A 13508-nucleotide genomic window follows, 5' to 3' on the forward strand; every position below is an offset into this window, starting at 1 on the left:
AAAAAAAAAATGGTCTCTCTGTGCACATATTTAAAAACTGGCAATAAAATATCACTACTGCACCACTATGGAGTCTCTTTGAGATGCTCAATGAAATACTTGAATTACCAAGTAACAATTTCTATTGTTAGGAGTTGCTGCTATTCTCTTTTTATTGATGTCATAAAGTAGGTATTTATGAGATGAGGTTATTAAGATCAATAGTATAAATGGAACACCTAATTCTCTCTTTTTCAGACCAGCACAAAGCATTCCTTGGGTGGAATATGTGAGAATAAAAGGTGACTGGATACTGTCAGTTAACCCTAATCCAAATGCAAAGAGCTCACCCTATTAACAATGAGTCATTTTTTACATGTTTCTTAGATCTAAAACTATCTTGTCCCTAAGTAGCCTTTATGAAAGGTACAGATTTGAATTCATTGCAGGATTGGATTTGCCACATTTACAACTAACACTGAAACTCTATTTTTGTCTTTTTTAAAATATAAAAGACAAGATAGAACATTTTATTTTAAAATTCATTTAGTTGTGTGTTTTTAATAAATATGATCTTTCTTTGGGAAAAATGTCCTTTTGCAAAGAAAAATCTCAGATTTTAACACTGATACCAAGTCTTCCTATATACTAAATAATGAGCTGGAAAGACACTATGGTATGGACTGAGTTAAATCTGTATATTAATGAAGAATTTAACCTATATTTATATGATTTTTTTGCTCAGATCAAGTTGCAAAAGACAGTGATTTTGAGCCAAATGCAGTCACCAGACTCTCTCAACTATTTCTAGTGATCTGCCTCTTGTTTCCATTTCCCATTTTCAGAGCAGCATCATCAATCACTACTAATTCAAGCTCATGATTAAATAATATCAGCTTAGTTTAGGGGTCATCACTCAGGAAAAATATTTGCCAACAGCTGATCATGTTGTTGCTCTTAATGACCCTGCTCCTAGAACTCCATTCTACAAGCACTTGATAACATCAATAGGATTTACACATAGGAGCATAAAAACCCTTAAACACTTTTATTAGATAATCAAAGCATAATAATTCTAGTATTGCTCACTACCCTAAAATAATCATATGTTTTAATCTAAAAGATGTACTTTTCAAAAATGCACAGCAAAAATTGCTATAATACTTTAAAGCCTAAAAAGGCAAACCAAAAATATCTTCAACATCTTATTTCACAGAGATTCACTTATCTTAATTGTTTAGTTTGCAGCAGTGTACAAAGAGTTAATTGAAACAGCAAACTGAGATGTGAGCCTCTGCTATAGCTCTTCCCACTGGAACTGTTGTTTTAGAAAAAGTTTCAATACCTCATAGTTTTCCTATGTGGCTGCTCACAAAAACTTTGTATCCATTTAAGCAATCATAACCAGACACAATAAATTTCCTATGAAAGTTAAAATACATAATTTGATGCATCCCAACACTAACAGTAGTAATTGACCGATAAAGTCTTTTCCATGCTACTTATACATCTCTGAGGGTTGTAAAAGCAGAGAAAAGCCATCTCTGGATTTTGCACCATCAGCTATTGCCTGTCAGAGTGTGTGGTGACAGGGAAGGGTGTAAAAACAGGGCTGGGATGGGGGACAGCTGTGGTCAGCTCTGGGGTGTGTCCCCAGGTGCAGACCCCCAAGTGCCTGGGGCTCTGCTCAGCCCTCTTCTCTGTCCTGGGGCATGTTCCTCCTGCACCCAGGGGCTGGGAAACATTTACAGGGCTAATACAAAGCTCACATTTGTGTCATGCTGAAAGGTATTTGAGGAGGAAAAGACCCCTGCTTGTCTGCCAGGCTGTCTATTCCCCACACTGTATTCAAAGCCTCTTTACTGTTGTGCCACAAAGGGTGAATCAGAGAGAGCAGGGAACAAAAACCTTCTAGATGGCAAATCTAAGTAACAACGTGAGAGCTACATACTGTGCAATGCCATTATATGACTTCAAATCTTTTGTTCTAGAGAACATTATATACCTATTACATGCTTAAATACAGGCATTGCTATAGCATAATTAAAATGTTTGTGATCACAGAAATAAAAGGAACAGTTAAAAAGCAAAACTGTATTACCTCTGTAGGGTTGCTGAACTTTGGCTGTAGGCACAGAAAGAAAAGCCATCAGCATGAGGCAAAGCATACAGGCCTTTGGCTCCATCTGAAAAAACAAGTTAATAAGTAGAAGGGCAATTCTCTGTTGGTTGTAGCTATAGAAAACCACTTTTTCTTAGCTCTGCAAGCATGGTTACTTAAGCAGTGTTTTCATACCTGAAATGGTCCTGTGGACATGCTTCAGGGCACTGGCTTTAGTGGGAGCTGTGCAACTCTACAGTAATACTTGTTAACCTGTACAACCTAGTACTTGCTGTATTTTCTTCTCTAGTGAAAAAACCTGTACATTTGGTCAGAAGGAAAATGAAAGGTACAACAGCAAGAATACTTCAAATTTTAGTTTGAGACCTAGGGCTTTTAAATGTATTGATTTTTTTTTTCCAAGCAGAAACTAATTTCTATTTAGGAAATAAAAAAAATAATTTTCCACAGGGAAATGTATAACTGAGCACTTGCAATCATCTTTATTCACAGCTTTACAGATAAATTGCTGCAAACACCACACATTTTTACCCTTTATTTTGCTTAAGAATTTTAGAGAAGTCCGTAAGTGAGATTGTTGCCACAATTGGGAATCCTTAGTTTAGCTGACAAAGACCTAGCTAAAGTGTTCTAAGGATGTAGAATTAAATGAGGACTTTGTCCTTCTTTTCCAGTCCGATCCCTGAAGATGCAAGATTATCTTCTATAATGTGTTTTGCCACAGTCTCTAGAGAGGACCACCTCCTTAAAAGGACAGCATAGTAATCTAATAAAAATCCAATCTACGGAGATCCATTACTGTGTGACTGAGAAAACCAAACCAAACAAGATATTAACACAAAACCCTCGGAATTCCTTGGTGCATTTTATGTACTACAGCATTTACAAATGACCACATGGATCGTGTAATATCATCTACTGTGCAGAGTTTCTTTTATAGGCCCCCATGGACTGGAATGTTTAGATACAACAGAGTTGAGCAGAGGGGCCAGTTGTAGATTTAACTGGGAATTCTTATGGTTTTATGGGCTTGTATGTCAGCCATATCATTGCTTTAAAAATTGCTTTTGTATTTAATAGTAGGAGAGCTTGACCTGAACATAGTAACAACACATGTATCCCTGTAACTGCACTCTGCAAAGGATTGCCGACTGAAATGTAAAGAGATATTAGTTCTGCGAGTTAAGATGTCATTAGCTGCCCGCGAAGGGTAACTTTGTCAATTTTCATTAACACATTTATTATGCTGGTACTTTAAAGATCAGAAGTGTTTACCTGGAAATGGCATTCTGATTTAAATCTCTTTAATGTTTTGAGGGATTGGTAATTTCTTTATACCTCACTGCTCTTTGAGCAGAGTCCTCCCTTTGTTCAGCATCTGTAAATTGCCTGTATGTGGATCTCACTTAAGAAAGAAGAAAAAGATCCTGAGTTACTCAGATCTGTCATAAAACTGTCACTTTGGATTATTGCTTAAATGCTGGCTGCAGGCTGAAAATGGTATGTCCATGCAGCACTCGCCAGTTCAGGTGGGGTTTATAAAAGAGAAATTGTTGCTCTACAGGGAGATACCTGTTAACCTTATTCATTTGTAAAACTGGTTACATATTTTGGCACTCGCCCGTGCAGTCTGACACTGACAAAGCTTTTGACAAGATGAAGTAGATATACGGTATTTATGTAAGGTTCTCAGAAAGTGCAGGTTCAGAGCAAACTTTATTAACTGCACCTAAGCTCTTTCTGTGTCAACCAGCAACTCTTTGCAGAAAAGTCTTCAGATCTTCTGCTCTTTCACCTTTAACAAGATACAAAGCTGGGTTGCAGGTGATATAGGACTCTCAATTAGTGGTACCAGCTTTACATGCATTCTTCTGTTTGTGATTCAGATGTCTTTTACCAGGCTACAGGTTGTGTGGGAGAAAAATTGGAAAACAACTTCTTCTCTTGAGAGATTTTTAGAAGCTTCAGTTCCTATGAATACCAATGCCTAGAATAATGAAGGTTTCATCCTACAACTTACTGGACTGGGGTTTTTTTATGACTGTCTGCATTTTGCTACATAGTCAAAGATTAACTTCTAAATAATGGCAAACTGAAATTAATAATACTGTACACATCTTTGCACACATAACTTAGCTTTTCTAATTAATATGTCTTAAGTTCATATGTAATTGTATTTAATCTGACAGGTATTTTTCTACAATTAGCACAGGAGTTTCATCACACCAGGAATTTCTGTGAGCAAAACTGCAAAAGACAAGAATTAAATGGACTAAAATGTATGCAGTTTGTGTTCGCTGTGTAGCCATTATCATTATGCAGGATCTTGTTTAGAATTAAAAAAATACTGATTATCACAAAAGTCTTTGCACAGATTCCTCATACAGTGAGATTCTGGCATACATTTAAAGAAAAGAATGAAAATCATATGAGAGATTTTATTATTACAGCAATTTTTCAGCTATAGAAACAGTTGTTTTACCTAAGCTGTGTAGTTTCCTGCGTAAGATACACGAAAAGTACCCTAAGAGGGAGAAGAGTTAAAATATAATACCAGGTGATGCATGTAGGCACTCATTGGCCTGAAGCTGAACTGAGTTGTGGTTTATCTCCAGGAGCATATTTGAGGAAACTCCATCTGAGCATTCTGAAGAGTGAGACTCTCAGCAGTTTCTAACATCACTCAGCCCAATAAGAGTTGAATCTCGTGGCATGCAGGACCAAATACCCTGTGGTATGTCTGGCTCACCCTTGCAGTGCTTGAGCAATTAGTCCAACATTTAGGACAGATTACACCTGCTGCACAAGCGGTTCACGGCCAGGCTGTGGGCATGCTTTGGATCCAATGAGCCATCCCTGCTGCTGACTAATGCTGATGTGTAGGGTGTAGAAGAAGAAGAATAAACCTGGAGATGAAATGCTAATAAGGATTTCTGGGATTTCATTGTGAAAACAAACATTGCCAGTGTCTTTAAAAATATTTAATGTAAGCTGCTGCAGCAGTTAACTTCTCACTGTTTTTGTGCACTGAAGTCCCCACTGCAACACAGAACTGTGTATATATTTTATATTCTACAACCCCTGCACAATGGTCATCTTCCTCACCATATCACCATGGGTTTCCTTTGCTGGTGTGGTATATTGCTGCCACACATAGTGCCTTTACTTGGAAGCTCCCTTTTTTGGAAAATATTGCATGGGTTCAAGTTGTTGGCTTGTCTAGGGATTTCTGCTGGGACAGACACAGAAAAAGACACTTCTACAGCTTAGCATAACCTCTGAGCTTCCCTCTGTACCTCCAGAAAACCCATATTTTCTGTTCTACCTTTCAACCCTACTGTGACACAGCAAGACACTTGAATTTTTCCCCTGATTACATACAAGCTTTGCAATATAACTGCTGTATTGCAGGCTGGGATTTCATGTATTGTAATCAAGTATGATCAATTCACTGCAGGTGCTATGGCAGGCAGAGGACATGCAGTCCCTGGTTTCTAAGTGCTCCAAACCTAACCTTTAAATGTTGCTACCAAGAGGGGTGATTGGCAGTGCCTTCTGTACTGCAAGGAGATAATTGTGGTGCAATGGTATAATCAAGTGAGATTCATTCTGTATTTTTGCTATCGTGGAAAAAAATTCTGATAAGAGCCATATGGGGTAAAAGACTAGGGTTACAGCAATACAATTACAGGGTTGTTTTATCCGAGCATAGGTATGGTATGACTTGAGACAAGACATGAACTTTTCTACAATATATGTATGCAGGCAAAGAATCTGAAAGACTGTGGACTCTATTTCTAACTCAACTTCCTGTGGCCACTGAAGAACAGAAGAATTTTCAATGAGGAATTAATGTTATGAAGAGGTTTAATATCATATAGCTCATGGCACACGAAAGATCCTTAGCTCTTAGCTCATGATAATCCGGATAGAATTTAACCTTCAAAACTTAAAAGGTGAGTGTGCATTACTTTTAAGACGAGAAAAAAAGATCTATCTAATACTGTCATTCAGGTCCAATTCAAAGTTCTTAAAGTTAACAGGTCTCTTTCCCTTGCCTTCAGTGGGCTTTGGATCAGATCCTGAGACAACTCCAAATGGTGTGATACGTAAAAGTGCCTTTTTAAAGTGCTTCCTGCAATCAGATAAAACTCTTTCCTAAACAGCATCATTCAATACACAGATTTTAGCAGATAATTGTAATTGTAAATTACTGTAGCAAGCCTAGAATTTAAGTACTCACCTGGCAAAACTGCAAAAGCTAACTTTTTTTCTTCTTACTTTTCAGTATATATTTCATTTTTCATGGCTCCCTAACTCAGATATTGCAGTGGCAATTAGGATTGAATCTTTACATAGACATAGTCGGCCTCCAAGCAAATATTTGTCATTTAAAAATCATGGTTCAGCTGAGTAAAACTTGGCAAAGTGTTCTAAAACTCTATGTACAGCAGCTCTATTTGCAAGTATTAATGCAGCAGGTATGCACACTTTCTGGCAAAACACACTCCCATACACGTGTGTGCTAACATACAAAATACACAAATATAATTTCCCAGCACATCGGAAATATTCTGAATATCTAACACTGGATGCAGGTCTGGATGGGATACTGGTTCACAGACAACACAAAACTGGGAGGAGCTGTTGTTTCCCTCAAGGCAGGGAGGCCCTGCAGAGAGACAAATTACCAGACTGGGCATTCACCAACCATACAAAGTTCAACAAGGGAAAGTGATGGGTTCTGTAAATGCGACGGGGCAACCCTGGATGTGTGGACAGAGTGGGGAACAAGGTGCTGGAAAGCAGTGCCATAGAAAATGACCTGGAGGTCCTGGTCCATGACAAGGTGAACATGAGCAGTGCCCTGGAGAACCAACCCGATCCTGGGGGCATCAGGGGCTGCATCACTGACTGGGTGAGGGAGGGGATTGTCCTGCTCTGCTCTGCTCTGCACTGGGGTGGCCTCACCTCCAGTGCTGGGGCCAGGTTTGGGTGCCACAATGTAAGAAAGATGTAAAGCTGTTCCAGAGCTTCCAAAGGACAGCAATGAAGATAAAGAGCCTTGAGGGGAAGCCATTTGAGGAGCAGCTGAGTTCACTTGGTCTGTTCAGCCTGGAGGAGACTGAGGGGAGACCCCACTGCAGTTACAACTTTCTCATGAGGGGAGACTCTGGAGGGGCAGGCACTGATCTCCTTGTAGTGACTGGTGACAGAACCTGAGGGAATGACCTGGGGTTGTGTCAGAGGACATTTAGGTTGGATATTAGAAAAAGGTTCTTCACCCAGAGGAGGGTTGGGCTGGAGCAGGCTCCCCAGGGCAGTGGTCATAGCACCAAAAGGGACACTGAGAGAGTTCAAGAGGAACTTGGACAATGCTCTTGGGCACATGGTATGACTCTTGTGGATGGTGCTGTGCAGGGCCAGTAGCTGGACTCTATGGTTCTTTTGTCTCCCTTCCAAGTCAGCATATTCTGTGATTTTGGATGTGTCTTCCATACAAAAGACAGCTCGGTATTTTATATTCTCTGGCATAATAGGCTCTAATCCCTCCAAAAGGAGTCTTAATAACTAATATTCACATAGGCATACATTTTGAAAGCACACACTTCAGAAATATGGAAATAGAAGTATAAAAGGTAAATTTACAATTTCACACATAATAGAAATTGTAGAATATTAAGCTTTTTGCAAATGTCTCAACAAGGGGGAAAAGGGAGAGAAAGATAGAGGTGTTTCAAGACACTTCATAATACCCTAATGCTTAATTATCTAATTATAATTACCAACTTAGAGTTTCATCTTTCCAACTGCAGAAGCACTGAGAAGACTTCACTGTTATTAAATTTAATAGGAGTTGAGCCTGACCAGCAGCTATCAGGACTCTCAAAACTGGTAGGACTGACCTCTTTGAACACACACTCTTGGTGCTTCCTGATCAGCAAATGAGACACTGCAATGGATGGGAGGAACTCACAGCCAAGAACTCACTGCCTAAAGCTGAGGAAAGAATTAGGGATGAGAATAATAATGAAAAGAGACATTCATGCCAAACCAAACACTAGGGGTTTAAAGCCAGCACAGTACCAGAAAGAATGACCTAAAAAGATCACAGGTCTACTCTCTGTCAGTGCAAAGATATTTTATCAGCTTTCTTCTTCAGCAGCTCTAAGTGACTCAATATATTAACTCATATGGCAGACACTACACTACAATAAAATATAACCAGTTGAATTTGTGGCAGATTGGAAACTTTCATTTAAAAATGTCCATGCTTGTCAACTCAATTAGATGAGAATTTACTGGCAAGACAAGCTAAGTGAGTCTTGCCAAAATACAAGAAAAAAAGCAGACTCATCAGATAACTGTCTGAAGCAGGTACAGCTCACCAGGCTTGGCATTTCCCTCTGCTTAAATGTTTCCTCCATTGCATCTGTATTTTAGTGTGTCCCAACTGTGAACTGGCAAGAAGTTTTGCTGTTCCAGGTTGCCTGTTTTGCCATCTTGCTCCTCTTTGACAGTCTAAATCCTTTCTCTTTTATTCTGATATGACAGTGGGATGCAATGAGGTGTTCATTTTTGCCCATTTTGGTCTATCATCTACCTGCCAACCCAGCTCTCTTAGGACTAAATCACAGTATGCTCTAACAGCCAAAATTCACCAATATTCCACAGCTGTAGGAGGACAGACCACTACTTATAAAGGATCTCTCCTGAAACTCTTACTGGTAATGGCATTGGGTTGGGATTTTGGTTCAGGTTTCTTTTGGAAACTTTATATACTAATAAAAATTAAGCTGCTATTATGTGATATACATCTAGTTAAAATGTACTATAATTGTTGAAGTATTTACTGAAGTGATTTTATTTTTCAAGAATCAGGTTTGCCAGATGACAAAAGTTGTGGTTTCTCTGCTGTTGCAAGGAGCTCACCGTTAAGGACAGAGGGTGGGGTCAGCCCTGGACATCAACCCCCACCCCGGGAATGACAGCATTTTTCACTAAACTCTCATGCTGAAGGCTTAAGTCAGGCTTTTTGCCAAACACTCAAGTCCAAGACAAATAGCCTATGTGGGTGTTTTGTGCACAAAGATTACTGAAGTTCATTTTAGCTAGATGGATAAATCTTTTGAAATCTGGCTTGTTACAATTAACTATAATATATATCAGTTAGCTTTTTATTGAAAAGCACCGTGAGAGGAATGTAATTTACCCATGAATCAGAATGACCTGATGGTGAAGTACCAGCAGCTCTTGGTGATGTGTTGTCAACCAATTCTCACAAAAAATGCAACCATTTATGTACAGTAGATTTTTTAAATAACCATGTTCCTGTTCTGTCTTTTCAAGTTTTCCATTTTGCCACATGAAAATGAGGGACAACTCTATGGAATTTGCAAAGAAAATTTCAAAATTCCTAAATATCATGATTTTTAATTTTTTTTAACATATCTCTATTTGGCCTATTTTGGTGTCAGGGCTGAAATTTCCCTGTGGGTGAAAAATTGAAGTGACTCTAAGTTGCCCTTTTACTCCAACTTTTTGTACCAGAGGAGGCTTTTGATTTATTTTATTTTAATATCAGAAGGTGAAGCTCTGGTTTAGTAACTGCTCCCATTCTTCCACAGGTTGCCAGAAAAACACAGAACATTCCTGATTCATTTTCAGGTATTCTCTATACTTGGTTTTCACCCTTTTTTCTATTCCAGCAGAAAAAAAAACATAAAAGAAAAAAAATTTAAATAAATAAATTAAAAAAAAAAAAAAAAAAAAAAAAAAAAAAAAAAAAAAAAAAAAAAAAAAAAAAAGGTATATAATTGTTCTTAACTGGCCAAAAATTTGAAACCCAGAAAGTGCAGTCTAGGATGTCACCTTGTATGATAAAGCAGGGTAAGGAAAATCATCTGCAAAATACAGCATCTTGCTCATCAAAGGCATTTCCCTAAGGTATTGGACTGCACTTAAAAGTTTTACCTTTCCCACATGCAGTCAGTATTCTCCCTTTCTTTCTCTTGCCTAGGAGAATGGCTCTGTTTTCACTCTGAAAGTCATCTCCTACTTCAATTAGCAACAAAACCAAAAGAAGCTGTATTGTTAAAACGTACCACAGTCTACCGTGGTCTACAACCATGATGAAAGTACAGCCTGGAGAAGAACTCTGCCATGTATTTCCATTGCAGCATCCCACTGCTCAGCCCTGCCTTCCTTCCTGGGATTGCCAATCGTATTGTTAATTGATAAATGCTATTTACCACCAGGCAATGTCATGGGGGGACACTCAAGTGAGCTGAGTCAGGATCACAGGCAGAGCAATCAGGTTAGCACACAACTCCACTAAACTCATGTATCCTGTTACTCAGCATTTAACTTGATCTGACTTTACCCTGGCTGTGATAATATGGGTATCCTTTTGCTATCAGGCATTATCTCTGCATTTCACTCATCATGCAGGGGACACACGCTTCTAAAGCCAGAGCAATAGGATTCTGGGATCTTAGCCTGTGTAGCCTAAGACTTGAGCTGAAAACCATTTAACTTCACATCACAGCTCAAAGGAACCTGAAGACTGTAAAAAGTTCTGTTTAATGATGACTCAGGCTTCATTTGATCCAACAGTAATGGAAATAAAACCTGGCAAAATTTGGTCTTGATTGATTAATATGGTGTTGACAGCACCCTAATGGGTGTTATTAGAAACTTGACAATTCTTAGTGTTTATGGAGCACCTCTATGGGATTTGTATAATTACTCATTCTGCACATATCCTAATTACAGAAACATTCAAGAAATACCTTAACAAAATGAAAAAGCCCTTTCAGGTAAAACTGGCAAGTTTTGGTAAGGTAAATGCAGCTGTAGTCTATCCTATCAATCAAAATATATTAAAACTGAACAGATAAAATAATGGAAATAGAAATTTTTTCAACAATCTATGAAATAGCAGCTTTTTCAATAAACACCACCCATTCTCCATTCTCTAGATCTTACAGGGAAACAAAAAGGCAATTTCATAATGAATATTAATATAAACTATATTGATAAATGGATTAAAATTAAAGCTGAATGATCAGTTTTCATTCTGAAAATACCTAAATCTCATTGGTTTACTTTTCAGTAACCAAATACTGCTATAATAATATCAATAATAATAACAACAACAAGAATAATAAATAGATATTGGTTTAATTGTATTTATAGTAACACTATCTAGAGGTTACTTTTTTTGCAGCAGTGACCATCAAAACCCTGCTCCTAGAATAGTTGCAGCAACTAGTAGGCCTTGTAAAGTAAATATTTCCAAATAATTAACAGCAACTATATCAAGATACACATCACATGCTGAAAAACAGACAGGAATTTGGCATGTGTTTCCCTTGCCCAGCCACAAACAACAACCAGTGCAGCACATGGTTGATGTCACCCTACGTGCTGTCCCTGTCCCCTCACCATCAAGGTGGCTTTCAGCCCTGTAAGTAGTGGTTGCTAATAGGTCTGTTTCACAACTTTTTCATCAAAAGCTTCTTTCTGTTACACCCCTGGCATCTGTTTCTTCCCCCATAGAAGCTGCTTAACCTGGGTGCATAACACTGTTTTACAAAGATTCCAGGGCCTGATCCAGCAGCCACTGAAGTCTTAGTAGAGTTCAGTAGGGCTAAACAAGCCACAGTAAAGGATACAAGGAAGACAAACAGGTTGTACTGACAGGTTTTTCTAGAGACTGTCAGAGGTGCATCAAGAGGCACAGTGACAGAAGGACCAGGGCTATCAGTTGTGTAAATCCGTGTGCCTGTTTGCTGTTTGCATTGTAGCAAGCAGCAGGTTGTTACAGCCTCTGTGGTTTCTCTCCTCTATGCCATCACTAACCTCATTATTCCCTTCTTGCTCTCAGAGAGAAATGTTACTCTCTGGAGGTCTCCCTTGCAAAACTTCCCCATGGCATTACTGGACAGGGGATCAGGCTCTTACAGAGGAGAATCAGCTGAGTCAGGTGATTTTTACATTCAAACCTTAACCTGTTTGTGCATAACTGGAGACTTTTTTCTCAAATATCCACGTTAAATTCCTTTTGGGTCATGCAGGTCTCCTAGCACTTATGGCTACACAGTGGGGAATGAACCTTTATTTTTTGGATTTGACATCCGATCCAGTCGTTTTGCTGTACAACCTCTCTTTGTTTATGGTTGTAAAGCTGGAATTGCTACCTCATTTTAAGGCTCGTCACCCTAAGCAGTACAAGATCTAGGGTATGAGCAAGTCAACCACAAGCAGCTGGGGCACAGCCCTCAGCTCAGACTTGGTAACTGACTGTATACGTGCCTCTAGACTGCTGCAAAGAAGAAATGAAACTCACAGTGGATTTAAACCACTTCCTGGGTAACTTGAGCATATTTGGTTTTCACATGCATCAGACCTACAGACATGTCTCAGCAGAGAGGTGGTGAATTTAAAGAACTACACTCCCAATTGTGAGATGTTTGGGATAGGTTTGTGTTTAAAAATCTTGTATGATGAGCTTCAGTCCAGTAGTGATGTTACCAGGCACCAAACTGATAAACATTATAAGGTCTATAGTATATCCGTATTCCGGTGCTGTAGATATAATTATAACAAGATCTTTTTACTGGGGAGGGTTATTCATTAAGGTCTGAAAAACGTTTGGAGGTCCCTGTAAGAAAGGAGTTAAAGAAATGCAAAAGTGTTGCTTTGGAATTGTGTTATTTATCAGCTGTCTGGTTAGCATTTGTGCTCAGTCCGCAGGTTTCACATGTAAATCAAATGCAATGACTCTATGACAACTCACAAGATTTACACAGATGGGACCTGACCAGCCCTCTCTGAAGTCACCGGAGGTGGTCTGGGTTCCCTAATGATTGCAAATAGGACACACAAACATAAATATAATTTACTTTTATAAAACTTTTAATTAGGTTAATAAAATCTCTCAGCATAAAAGCCTATAGCTCATAAAAACTCAGACCCTGTGCATAGCAGAGCTGATGTGGGTCAGGATAATAGCCACAAAGAATTGCATTACCGTGCTAATACAATAGGGAAGTCTCCTGCCTCTCTTTTGAATAAGCCCTCATGCAAATTTCAAATGTTGACCATGACACCAGACCTTCATAGGGCACCGAGCTGTGTTTCCCTGTGCTTACAATATATTTGATTTCAATGCAAAACTGCAAACTCATCAAAACCACACCTTTCTACCAGCATTCAATTATTTAAATACAGACTATACACAGTGTGGGGGGGTTTGCCTCTGAGTCTTGTATAAAGTACTTCAGTCAAGCTTACAAATAATAAAATCTGAAAAGGATGAAAATCTAAGCGAGGGGAAATTTTAGCCATTAGGATACTTTTAGCTATTAGTTTCCACCTCTCACCCTTTACCAGTTGTAAAAAA

The sequence above is a fragment of the Prinia subflava genome, chromosome 5 (assembly GCF_021018805.1).
Source record: "Prinia subflava isolate CZ2003 ecotype Zambia chromosome 5, Cam_Psub_1.2, whole genome shotgun sequence".
Classification (NCBI taxonomy): Eukaryota; Metazoa; Chordata; class Aves; order Passeriformes; family Cisticolidae; genus Prinia; species Prinia subflava.